The following is a 12886-nucleotide window of genomic DNA, read 5'->3' on the forward strand; positions in this document are numbered from 1 at the left end:
CTCTCCCTCCCTCCCTTCCTCCCTCCCTTCCTTCCTTCCTTCTTTTCTTCCTTCCTTCCTTCCTTCCTTAATGGCCTTCACTTGCTTCGTCAATGTAAATAATCACGCATTCACCATTTCTTAATATGGCGTCAGTCTTGATTTTTCCCTACTACTGGGTTTGAATCCTTATCTTTATTTTTATACAGAATTTATACAATCTTTAAAAATTAACACACTTGGCCACTAGCTTGATGAACGATAGTATAAACCACACTCAGCAAATTTGCCATTCTGATGAGTAACGACCTTTACAAACCTTCAGAGGGAATACTGGGGGGAAGCTGTATGATCCTAGGAGTCAGGGGTGCTCAGTTCTATCTCCTCACTGACTGCCCATGACCCGGAAGAGTGAGATTTTGGTCTTTGAAAATGTCAATGTCCCTGCTTGAATACAAGCGTGAAGTGAACGTGAACTTGAATTTCTTTTAACTCAGCTCTCTATAGGCCAGAGGAGCAGGAAGGGGGCTAGGGAAATGGAGCCCGTGTCTGCTCAAGGCTGGGAGTCCTCAGGATTGCCCCCTCGTCACCTTGCCACCTTCCTTCTCTAGTCACCCCGCCTTCCTCCTGGCGCCCCGCTGGGTGCCCAGGGCTCTGAGCCAACCTTCTCCCTCCCCATTTGCAGGCATCCGCCCTCATTTACACATGTGCCCTCCCCGCCACACCTACGTGACGTGGATTCTTGGCCCGCGTTAAGTGGTTTTGATGAAGAAAACATGGGCCTGTGGAGTCAGACAGACCTGGGTCTCCTCTGCTCTACCTCCCATCATCTTGGCCTGGGTCAAGTGCCCAAGGACCCAGAGGTTGGGGCTCCCCATCCTAATACCAGCTTAATAATGACTATGATACAGGGTTGTCCTCGGTGTTAGAAGACGCCATGCAGTAACACCTCTGACCTAGCTCAGTTCTAATTCCGTCCTTTCCTTTCCCTTCTGTGGCATTTTTTTTACTCCACGTTAAACCTTCCTATCCTGTATTTTACATACTCCATGTCGGACGCTCCATATACATGGCTTCGTTGCCTCCTCCCCAAGCCCTTTTAAGTCACTCGATAGGACTATGATGGACAATTTTCTTTTTTTTTTTTTTTCCAACATTTTTTTATTTATTTTTGGGACAGAGAGAGACAGAGCATGAACGGGGAGGGGCAGAGAGAGAGGGAGACACAGAATCGGAAACAGGCTCCAGGCTCCGAGCCATCGGCCCAGAGCCCGACGCGGGGCTCGAACTCACGGACCGCGAGATCGTGACCTGGCTGAAGTCGGACGCTTAACCGACTGCGCCACCCAGGCGCCCCATGATGGACAATTTTCAAAAAGGTAACATCGTGGCCTTTGGTAAAATGAACGCCCATCAAAGATTTTGTGTAAATCGTTAATCAAGAAGAGAACTGCTAAAAGGTAAACTCGAGTGCCAATTCAGATCGAACTTACAGAGTCTTATCTTTCCCACCAGCCGGAACTGATTTGTATCGCCCTGCGTCAGACCGGTACATAGCTCTGCAGGCACCTTATCAATTTCCTGTAAGTTAGCTTCTGTCTCTACCGAATTGTAAAACAGCCTGTCTGGGGACCGTCACGGGGACACACACCTCTGGAATCCAATAACTCGTGACCCTCTATGGGGCAATGCCCAGCACCGACAGACAACTCAGGGATCTCCTAGGCCCGTTTCAAAGGCTTTTGCACTTTCCCCGGGGCTTCAGCCTTCCCACCTGGTAGACAAGTCAGCTAAAGATGGAAATGTTAGATTGTGCGCCGGAGGTCTTGACCTAGTAGGCCTGGATGAAGCTGTAGGTCGGCCTGGCTCCTTGCCAGCGGCGACTCGGTCTCTGGGCCACACGGAGCCTGTTTTGTTCTCCGTGCTGCCTTGTCATCCAGCTCTGGCAGGGGATGTGGACACACAAAGAGAAGGAATTTTCAAGGAGGGTCTGGCAGAGGGGCCAAGCTCTGTGCTCGGCTTTCTGAGAAGCCGTGTTCCTCACATCCACGGGCCCCTCCTGTGGGCGGGGGGGTGGGGGCTCTCCCACGTCACCCTCAGTCTCTCCGGGAGGCAGAGAGCAGGTGGGCATGGGGTTCCCTGTTCCTGCATGCAGGGGCCTGAGCCCAGATGTCTCTGAGGTTTCCTGAAGGCGGGTAAGTCCTCTCATCTGGCTCCTGGAGAATGAGAAGGGTCCAGGTGAGCCCGAGCCATTCTATTTTTTGGAGCATTAGAATCTGTCCTTCCTTTTCTCCACTCTCTGTGACTAATAGACCCTTCTCCTCCCAGGCTCCCCACTTCAGGCTTAGCCTGCAATCTCCCAGCTCGCACGTTCCTGGGAGGGAGATCTGGGGAAGCTGGGATGAGGGCAAACACAGGGTGAGGCCCAGAAGGCGAGAGAACAAATCTATCCCAATCTGGTGCGTCCCCGAGTGGGTTACAAGGTTGCATAGGTATCTGATGGTTAGGGATGCTGAGACTACTACCTTTTTAATTAGTCCACGATGGGGGTGGAGGGTGGGGGAAGGAACGGAGAAGAATGTATCTATAGGCTTCCATCTGCTACTAGCCTCATTTACTCCCCCCAACCCACCCCTCTGGCAGTCACCAGAAAGCTGGGATGATAAAGTCCCGGCAGTGACACCCAAGGCCCTGGCTGCAGTGTGGTCTCTCTGTTGAGAGCAGGGCAGGGGTACTCTGTTGAGAGCACAGCCGGGTAAGGGCCTCAGGGAGGAGGGATTGCTGAGGTGTAGGAGGAGAGGACACTCGAAAGGTGCTAGCAGGACGTGCCCACCAGTCCAGGAGGGGCAGGACTAAAGCCGTAGCAGACCGGTATGAGGGGGATATGGCGGCCTCCTGCTGGCCATGGGGCTCAGCAACCCCCACGATAATCTGGGGGATACATCTGGAGTTCACAGAATGCCCACAGGAACGGGGTTGGTACCGGGCCATCTTTACAGCATCTGGAGGGTCATGTCTAACTGGGTGCAGGGAGGCCAGCACACTGGGAGGGGAGTGGCAATGTAGGCACTCAAACTCCTGGTGGTGTCTTTGCTGGCACCCCTGCCGCCAGGCTAGAGACAGAGAACACGTCCTGGACAGAGAACACGTGTCCATTCCACTCATCTGAGGACACCAGGGTATTTGCACTTGACATTTCTAAATTGTCTCGACTTTCTTTCTTTCTTTCTTTCTTTCTTTCTTTCTTTCTTTCTTTCTTCCTTATTTCCTTCTTTCTTTCCTTCTTTCTTCTTTCTTTCTTTTCTTCTTTCTTTCTTTCTGTTTTCTTTCTTTCTTTCTTTCTTTCTTTCTTTCTTTCTTTCTTCTTTCTTTTTCTTTCTTTCTTCTTTCTTTCTTTCTTTCTTTCTTTCTTTCTTTCCTTCTTTCTTTCTTCTTTTTCTTTCTTTCTTTCTTTCTTTCTTTCTTTCTTTCTTTCTTTCCTTCTTTCTTTCCTTCTTGCAGGCTTCATGCCTAGCATGGAGCCCAAGGCTTAAACTCATGACCCTGAGATAAAAACCTGAGCTGAGATCAAGAGTCTGATGCTTAACCAATTGAGCCACCCAGGTGTCCCTAAGTTCTCCCCACTTTCTGATGGGTGGGATTTGAGGCAGGGTAAGAGAGACATTTGTGGGCCACTAGGCCTTCTGGCTCACTTATGTCACTTACCTTTTCAACCTCAAGGGCTTTCTTATAGGGGCTTATCTGTGATGGGGAAAGTGAAATGACAACAAGGAAGTTGTGGGCTGGTTCCTCCTCCTTCCCACTTTCTCTTCTAACTGGAAACAGTTGCTTCTTCCAGCCTCCCCTGCTCTGTGGGCTCCAGTCTTCAGTGACTGGGGGCCCACTGGGGGGGAGCTGGCTTCCAGCACAGCCCTGTGTGTTCTCTGCCTCCTCTGCTCACAGATCTGGAATTCTCATTTCCTTCCTCACATTCCTTCTCCCAACTGGTCCTGGAAATCCAGAATAGTTCTTGCAACATTAGTCTCGGCACTTGCCTCGTATTTGGCTCTTCTGGGAATCTGGGTGGGAAGGGAGCCATGTGAACCTCTTGACCAGCAGGTCAGCTATCCAACATTTGTCAAGGACCAATTTTACAGCCAGGATTGGAGCAGGGGCTGAGGAATCTGACAGTGAAACAAGGTGCTTGTCCTTTAAGAGCTGGAGTTTACTAGAAGAAATACTACCTGCAAATAAAAAGGTGCACCAGTCTCAGTGAGAGGATACCTGAGCACACAAAGGAGAGTGTGGCCAGTTTTACCTGGGCAGTGGGGTGAAATGGGGGACCCTGAACTGGGCATGGTCACACGAGCAAGTGTTTTTGCAGGATGAGGGAAAGGAAGACACAATGGGCTGGGGAGGATTTTTTTTTTTTCCTTCCTGAAGAAAAAAATGGCGGGTCCTGGATGCCCCATCACCCTGGGGTAACTGTGACTCCTTCATGGATAAACTGTTCACTGTTCACGTGGATAATTGTTCAGTCGGATTTCTGCCAAAGAGAGAGGTGCACAGCTCTGAGATGGGTGGCGTCCCTCACATCAGACCTAAAGTGTTCTATTAATTTCTACTGCCTCTCAAAAAATGCGTGTTTTATATAAGCTTATGTTTTACTGTCATAGTCTTCAGACTTATTTGAAGTTTTTCCTTTCTAGTGCACAGCCCTGACTCCCGAACTCTTTCTGGAGCCTAATATGGCCTCGATGAGGGCTCTGAAGTCCTTGCTGGTAGCCGCCCATCTTCGAGACTTCCAAGGTGGAGGCCCTTCACCAGCTCGAGCAAGGCTGCCCGGGTCTGCTCTCCACTCCTCCCAAAAGACTCTCAGCTCTTAAGGGTTTCAACACCTCCGGAGGACCGATTAAACACTAATCTTGACTTACGCGTTTTAGGAGCTCCGTTGGTTGAGGCTGCCTGAAATGTCTACTCGGGCACGATGTGAGATGCCCCCAAACTGGACAGCCCCTTCTCAGGTGACAGCGCAGGGATTCTGGCCCCTCCAGGGTAAGTCTCCTTCCCTGTAGGGATGTGCAGCCCATTGACAGTCGTGAGGATGCCTGGCTGGCGACCAGGACAATGAGGGGATCTGGGATGTGATCCAAGGCTCCCAGACAAGGTCGTCATAGCGTGACCAGAGGTTGGCTTTCTCATCGGTAGCCATGGGTCTCACCCTATACTCCCCTCAAAGCGTGCGCGTTAGAGACAAATATGTATTTTACAAGAGAAATTGACGCCACCTCTGCTGGTGCACCCTCCGACCTCTGCACTTCTAGCTCTCCTCCTCTTCCCTGTCTTATGGGACACACTCTTTTAGACATACCTCCAAACCTGACAATCTCCTGGCTCCCACCTTCACACCTGTACACCTCTACCCTCTGAGCACCGAGGAAGCAAAGACCTCTCTGGTTACCAGGACCCAGAATGATAAAGAAAGACAGCATGATGCTCGTTCCGGCCGAGAAGGCTCCTCCCATTGCCCAAGACTCACTGGCCGGGCCGACCACACTCAGGTTGCCCAGTGTCTGTGCTCACTCAAAGCCTGGTCCATGGGCGTTCCCGACCCCTGAGGGCTTGCTGGACTTCACCCCCCTTGGATGCCCTCTTCTATTCTGCGTGTCCTTGAAGTGTGTTTCTGAGCTTGATTGGGATCTGTGTTCTTCTCAGGCTCTGTGCTCACCTTGAGCCAAGTCGCCTACATCTCTGGTGGCAGCTGCATCCGTATTCTGGGTCTTGGCATCCTGGTCTGGACATCCCATAGTTACCTCAAATCTTGACATGTCCAAAATGGAATCAGTCCCCTTTTGCCAAAGTCTGCTCTTCTCCTGCTTTCCTGCTTTCACTTACCTATGGCCACTGACATAACAGGCACACAGGCCCCCAGCCCAGACACGGGCTCATCACAGATACTTCCTTCTCCTTCACCTCCAACCTCCAGTAAGTCACTCATCTTAATGATATTTCTACCGTATCTCTTCTGCACCCTCCCTTCCATTTCTTCTGCCCTTGATTGGTTCCGGATGGCATCGCTCTTTGCTTGCATTATTGCGATTGCTTCTGAGCTGGTCTCCTTATAAAAGCAACTCCCCCCATGGGGCACCTGGGTGGCTCGGTCGGTTAAGTGTCTGACTTCGGCTCAGGTCACGATCTCATGGTTTGTGAGTCGGAGCCCCGTGTCGGACTCTGTGCTGACAGCTCGCGGAGCCTGGAGCCTGCTTCGGATTCTGTGTCTCCTCCTCTCTTTGCCCCTCCCCCCACTTGTGTTTTGTCTCTCAAAAAGAAATAAATGTAAAAAAAAAAATTAAAAAAAAGCAACTCCCTCCTCCCCATCAAGTGGATATCCATGAGTCAGTGTCCCACTTAGTAGATTGTAAGCTTTGTGGAGACAGGGAGCTTATTTGCTGACCAGCATAATAAGGATAATGCCTCCCTCCAGGGTAAAAGCTGGGTAAACTTGCTTATAGCCCCGTAAAAATTGGGGGATCTTTAAGCTCAGGGTTTCTCAACTGTGGTGCACACCTGCTGCGTCCTCAGCATTCACAAGTGCCAGTCTGCTTTGTCCTTGCGGGGCACATGAGAGGCAAGTGAAAACCACAGGAGCGTGAAGCCCGGACGGCTTGCTGTGCCTTGAGTAATGGGCTCCATTGTCTCTGATCCAGGCATCTCATGTCATCCGGCAGCATCCACAATACTGTGGTAGGCTTACTTGCTAGCTTGCAAGTGAGATAAAAACTCAGACTCTTAAGCCACGCTTGACGTAAGATTGACATGAATGTAGAAAAGCACATTCATTTAATTGCTGGGTTCTGTATTGTTTAGATTCCCACTAGTATATGGCAAACTAAGTCAACAGGACATTCAGGTTTAAATTCTCCGGGCACTGCACTCTGCAGTTCCAGGTTCTTATGCTGCCTTTCAGAATCATTGGTACGTGGGGAGCCCAGGTGACTCAGTCAGTTAAGCCCCGGACTTTGGCTCAGGTCATGATCTGACGGTTCATGGGTTCAGGCCCACCATTGGGCTCTGTGCTGACAGCTCGGAGCCTGCTTCGGATTCTGTGTCTCCCTCTCTCTCTGCCCTTCCCCTGCTCTCTCTCTCTGTCTCAAAAATAAATAAACATTAAAAAAAAAAAAAAAAAAAAAAAGAACTGTTGGTATGTGATTCTGACCTGCAGAACAGAACCCAGGGAAGAGGTCAGACACTTTTGCTTTGAAATGTTATCTCAAATGTAGGACTGAACTGCAGAATATATTTAGAATACTCTTATCTGGCGAATTTATGTGTTTATACATTTGGCGGAGGGCAGAGTCCAAGGCAGGTGAGCTGTTTTGCAAAGAAAGGGACTGTGTTGTACTTGAAGCACAGTAGGATATGTGGCCAGGATGGCGAAGGCCTCACCAATCCTGTAGTGCAGGGAACAGTGGAAGGGACTGGGGAAGTCAGTGTAGGAGCTGTATAGACGATCTCATTGAATATTCCAAGATCTGTCAAAGGCGAGAGGTATCAGATTTGGCTCCTCAGTATGGAACCTGATCCAAAGAATGTGAGCACCAAAGAGATCTTTTTTTTCAGTTCGGTCAGTGGAATAGCCTCAAATTGAAATTGGTTGTCTCAACGAACGGTGCTTTCCTTACCACGGGAAGGGGCAGAATGACTTAAGGAGCCAGATGGTTGCACTGGATACATTCTAAGATGTCCTAGGAGTTGAAGAGAGCTTAATGCAAAGTAATTGTTTTTGTGGACTTAATACCTATAATATCTCTGTCCATATAACTGATATATTTTACCCACTGCCTCGATAAACAGAAGAGGTTCTTTCTGTTGGAATTTGCTTAATCCACTGACAGATGGTTTTGTTGACAATGACTGTTGCTTGTCTCTGACACTATTTCTACGTGGTATAACCATGCAGCCATGGTGTCTGGCCCAGCCACAAAACAGAAGGCCCTCGTTGCTCTGCCCACTCCCCAGTGAGACAATAATCGTTACTCATGGACAATGTTACTGACCATTTTGCGCATACCAGGCACTGAGCTATGTATTTTTTTATGCTGGGCCCCATTTATTGGTCACAATATCCCGTAAGGTGGGGGTAGCATGAGTCCCTTCGTGTGGTTGACTCAAAGTCATGCAACTTAAGGACCAGAGGGGAGTTTGGGCCCTGGACAGTCTGAGCTCCAAGCCAGTGCTCTTACCAGCTACACATTGAAAATTTAGGCAAAATCGGATGTGGAGAGCAAAAATCTTGCAAGTTGTTAAAACGGCATGAAATGTGGTAGTTTCCCTAAGGTGTTGGAGGAGAAGATTCACGGGCTTTTCCTTGGATATGAAAAGAACCCAAGCGCTGTTTGTTCATTCCTCTCAATGATGATGTTAATGCTGCGACTTTGCAGGTTATTTTAGGAGATGAAGTATTTCACCACATGGACAGTATGGGAACATTTTTTTTTTTAAATTTTTTTTTTGGCTGACACTCTTTTGAACTTGGCTGCTCAGTGGGGAATAAGTAAGTTTGAAAAAGCTAAAGATTTCTAAATACAGTTAAAAACATGTACACTTGACACCTGGGGAAAATCTTTTTCATGGTATTTAAAGGTTTTCAGTCATATAATGCGATTATGCTACAGTTACATAATATTTTAGGACTCTTCAAAGCTAGATGTGTTGCAGTTCTGTCTCTGGACTGGGGACTCCAGGGTCAAATTAAAAGTGGGACTTTAAAAACAATTGCAATGCTACGTTTTCAATGTGAAAAAGTCATTAAATAAAGTTGGCTTTAAAAGGAGAATAGCCTTCCATGAACTTAACGATATTTTCGAAACCGTTGAAAACCATTCGGCCCAGATGGCTTATCCTTGGGGTTGACAAACGAGGGCCAGATAGTAAATAATTCAGGCATTGTCTTTGGGCATACAGCCTTTGTCGTAACCATTTAATTCTGTCATCGTAGAGTGAAAGTGGCCATAGACAGTTCAGAAACAAATGAGTGTGGTTATGTTCTGACAAAATTCTACGTATGGGCGATGAACATAAATTTCATATATTTTCCCGTGTCGCAAAACATGGTTCTTTCCTTTGACTTTTGTCAACCATTTAAACATAAAACTCACCCTTCGCACACAGGCCATACAAAAACAGGCGGAGGGCTGGGCGTGAACTTTGGGCTGTGGTTTGCTGATCCTAGCTTAACCTGCTTTCAGCCTGGCTGCAACACGTAGAACGAGAATAGCTCTTGAGAGCCAGCAAGTGAGGCTGGTGACATTGGTGTTGGCACATTCCCACCTCTACTTTCCGCATCCCGTCTCCATTCCTGTACCTCCCAAAGATTACTTGCCTCCAGTCCGGAGAGTTTAATACACGCAGCATACGCACCAACTGCTTTAGTGACTATAGCTACCCATACACCCCTGTTGGTACCGAGACAAGTGTCATTACCTTTTCTCTAACTCTGTCAGTTGTCTTCACAGGAAACGATTCCGGGATTGCTATTGAGTTTTCCTCAAGCCGGGCTTAGTTCAACCTGCAAGGCTTTGATGGCAAAAACAAACTGTTCCGTTTTTCCATCTGTTCACAGATGCTATTCACTATCGACACAAAGCCTAGTAAGATGGATATTCCATTACTCTTCTTGGAAGACAGAATTCCCCCCCCCTCCCCCCCCCCCTTGCAGTTAAGTAGAGGCTATGTGACTGGTTTCAGCCAATGGAATGCAGACAAAAGCAATGTATGCAGTATGCATGTCTGACTCTTAAAACATCCCAAGCTATCTTTCATATCCTCTTCTTCCCTCTTTCGTCCACCCAGCCAAAAGCTAAGATGGGAGAGATGCTGAAGCCCCTCAAAACGAGGAGTCACAAAAGAGAGAGGAAGCCGCTCAGTAGGGCGACGTGATCAACAATGGATATTGATTAAGAAACGAACTGTTACTGTTTCGAGCTACTGATTGTGGGGTTGTTTGTTAGAGCAGCTATCACTAATTATCCTGATGAATGTCGTTTCGCTGTATCGCCCAAAGCTTTCATTCAACTTCTCTTTGTCTTTGATGGAGTTTATTGACAACCTCCTGTATTGCAACAAATGCACATTTGCAGCTCCTGATTATAACAGCAAGGAGATTGTTATGAAAGTTCACAAAACCCAGCAATCACACGCCTGGGAATTTGTCTCAGAAAAATAAACATTTATATGCAGGTAAACACCTGTATAGGATTGCTCATAAGTAGCTTTACTTGTGATAGCTCCAAACAGGAAGCAACGGAAATATCCCTCCATAGATGAATGGTTTAAAAAAAATAGTACTTTCATACCAGGGAATGCTACTCAGGAATTAAAGAAAACAAACTATTGGATTCAAGACCTAAATGTGAGACCTGAAATCATAAAACTCCAGAAAGGAAACATAGATAGTGATCCCTTGGAAGTCAGCCTTAGTAATATATTTATGGGTATGTCCTTTTAGGCAAGGAGAACAAAAACAAAAATAAACTATTGGGACTACACCAAAATAAAAAGATTGTGCAGAGGGGTGGCTCAGTTAGTTGATCATCCAATTCTTGATTTTGGCTCAGGTCATGATCCCGGGGTTATGGGATTAAGTGCCATGTCAGAATCTGTGCTGAGCATGGAACCTGTTTAAGATTCTCTCTCTCTCTCCCTCTGCCCCTCTTCTCTGCTTGTGCTCTCTTTATCTAAAATGAAAAAAAAAAAAAAGAAAAAGCTTTTGCATAGAGAAGGAAATTGTCAACAAAATGAAGAGACAACCTACTGAATGGGAGATGATATTTGCAGATGATAAATCCAACAAGGAGTTAATACACAAAATATTTTTAGTAAACAATTATAAGTACAAAACTTATACAGCTTGGGGCGCCTGGGTGGCGCAGTCGGTTGGGCGTCCGACTTCAGCCAGGTCACGATCTCGCGGTCCGTGAGTTTGAGCCCCGCGTCGGGCTCTGGGCTGACGGCTCGGAGCCTGGAGCCTGTTTCTGATTCTGTGTCTCCCTCTCTCTCTGCCCCTTCCCCGTTCATGCTCTGTCTCTCTCTGTCCCAAAAATAAATAAAAAACGTTGAAAAAAAATTAAAAAAAAAAAAAAAAAAGAAAAAAAAAAGAAAAAAAAAAAAAAACTTATACAGCTCAACACCAACCCCCCAATAATCTAATTAAAAATGGACAGAGGATCTGAATAGACATTTTCCCAAAGACATACAGATGGCCAACAGACATATGCAAAGTTGTTCAATATCACTAATCATCAGGGAAATGCAAATCAAAACCAAAATGAGATCTCAGTTCACACCTGTCAGAATGACTAGAATAATTAAAAAAAAAAAAGAAATAACAGGTGTTGATGAGGATGTGGAGAAAAGGAAACCCTCATGCACTATTGGTGGGAATGTAAGTTGGCACAACCACTGTGGAAAACAGTATGGAGGGCCCTCAAAAAATTAAAAATAGAAATACCATATAACTCAGTAATTCCACTACTGGGTACCTATCCAAAGAAAATAAAAACACGAATTCAAAACGATGCATCTTTATGTTCATTGCAGCATTATTTATAATAGCCAGGATATGGGAGCAACCCTTGTGTCCAGTGACAGATGACTAGATAAAGAAGATGTGAGTATATAGTACTCAGCCACAAAAAAAGAATGAGATCTTGCCATTTGCAAAAACACTGATGGACCTAGAGGATGTTATACTAAGTGAGAGACGTCAGACAGAGAAAGACAAATACTACGTGATTGCATTTTGATGTGGAATCTAAGGATCAAAACAAATGAGCGAACAAGGAAACAAAACAGAGACAGACTCAAATACAGAAACAAACTGGTGGTTGCCAGAGGGGAGCAGTGGGGAGATGGGCAAAATATGTGAAGGGGCTGAAGAGGTACAAACTTGCAGTTATAAATAATTAAGTCATGGAGATGAAAAGTACAGACTAGGGAATGTAGTCAATAATATTGTAATAAGGTATGGTGATAGATAGTAACTACACTTACCATGGTAAGCTTTGCATGATGTATTCAGAAAAATACGCCAAAACATACTGATACATGCCATGGCTTAGATAGATCTCAAGGGCATTGTGCAGAGTGAAAAAAAACAAAAATGATTTCAGAAGGTCACATACTGTGTTACTCCATTTGCATAAAGTGTTTGTGTAATGAAAAAATTACAGAGATGGAAAACAGATTGCTAGTGGTTGACAGAGGACAGAGAGGGTGAGGGCTGGGGTGAGAGGGTGTGTGACTTCCTGACTAGTGTGTGGGAGCCCTTGTACGTGATGGGATCGTTCTGTATCTTGATCGTGGTGTTGATTGTATGAATCCCCACACGTGATAAAATCCACAGATCTACACACATACGTCGTACCGATGTCCATTCCCTATCAAATTATGGAAGATGAAGTCGCTGAAGGAAACCAGGTTTTCAGGCTCTTATTGCAACTTTTTATGAATCTGTAATTATTGCAAAACTACCATTGATGAAGCCCTTACTCTATGTTGGGGTCCAGGCATTTTTCCTGTGCCATCTCAGTCCTCATAACATTAGGACGTGGGTATTTTTATCCTCATTTTACAGATCTGGAAACTAAGGAATTAACAGATGAAATAACATGAAGAAGCCCACACAACTAGACACTAATTTAGGAACGAGAAAGGCAAGTTCGTTTATGTGCCCCCACAAACACCGTTCCTCACACCTACTCGTACATCTACTCTGCGTTTTCTCGAGAGTAGCGCCCTATCACTTTAGTGCCACTTGGTAAATGGCCATTATTTTGATAAGAAAGCAGAAGAAAGATACTGGACCTTGAAATGTTTTTCTGGCAGGTAGCTGGGTTAGAGGACACCTAAGTCTATAAAAATGAGCAGC

The 12886-nt window shown here is 46.3% G+C and overlaps 1 long non-coding RNA gene across 1 annotated transcript; it reads left to right on the forward strand.

The window, feature by feature from the left end:
* The first annotated feature begins 1488 nt into the window (after positions 1-1488).
* On the forward strand, positions 1489-6253 carry LOC131494460 (uncharacterized). Its single transcript, XR_009253414.1, has 3 exons — positions 1489-2217; positions 4668-4804; positions 4902-6253. It is a non-coding gene; the product is annotated as an uncharacterized LOC131494460 (long non-coding RNA).
* The last annotated feature ends 6633 nt before the right edge of the window (positions 6254-12886 follow it).

Source organism: Neofelis nebulosa, chromosome 14 (assembly GCF_028018385.1).
Source record: "Neofelis nebulosa isolate mNeoNeb1 chromosome 14, mNeoNeb1.pri, whole genome shotgun sequence".
NCBI classification, from domain to species: Eukaryota; Metazoa; Chordata; class Mammalia; order Carnivora; family Felidae; genus Neofelis; species Neofelis nebulosa.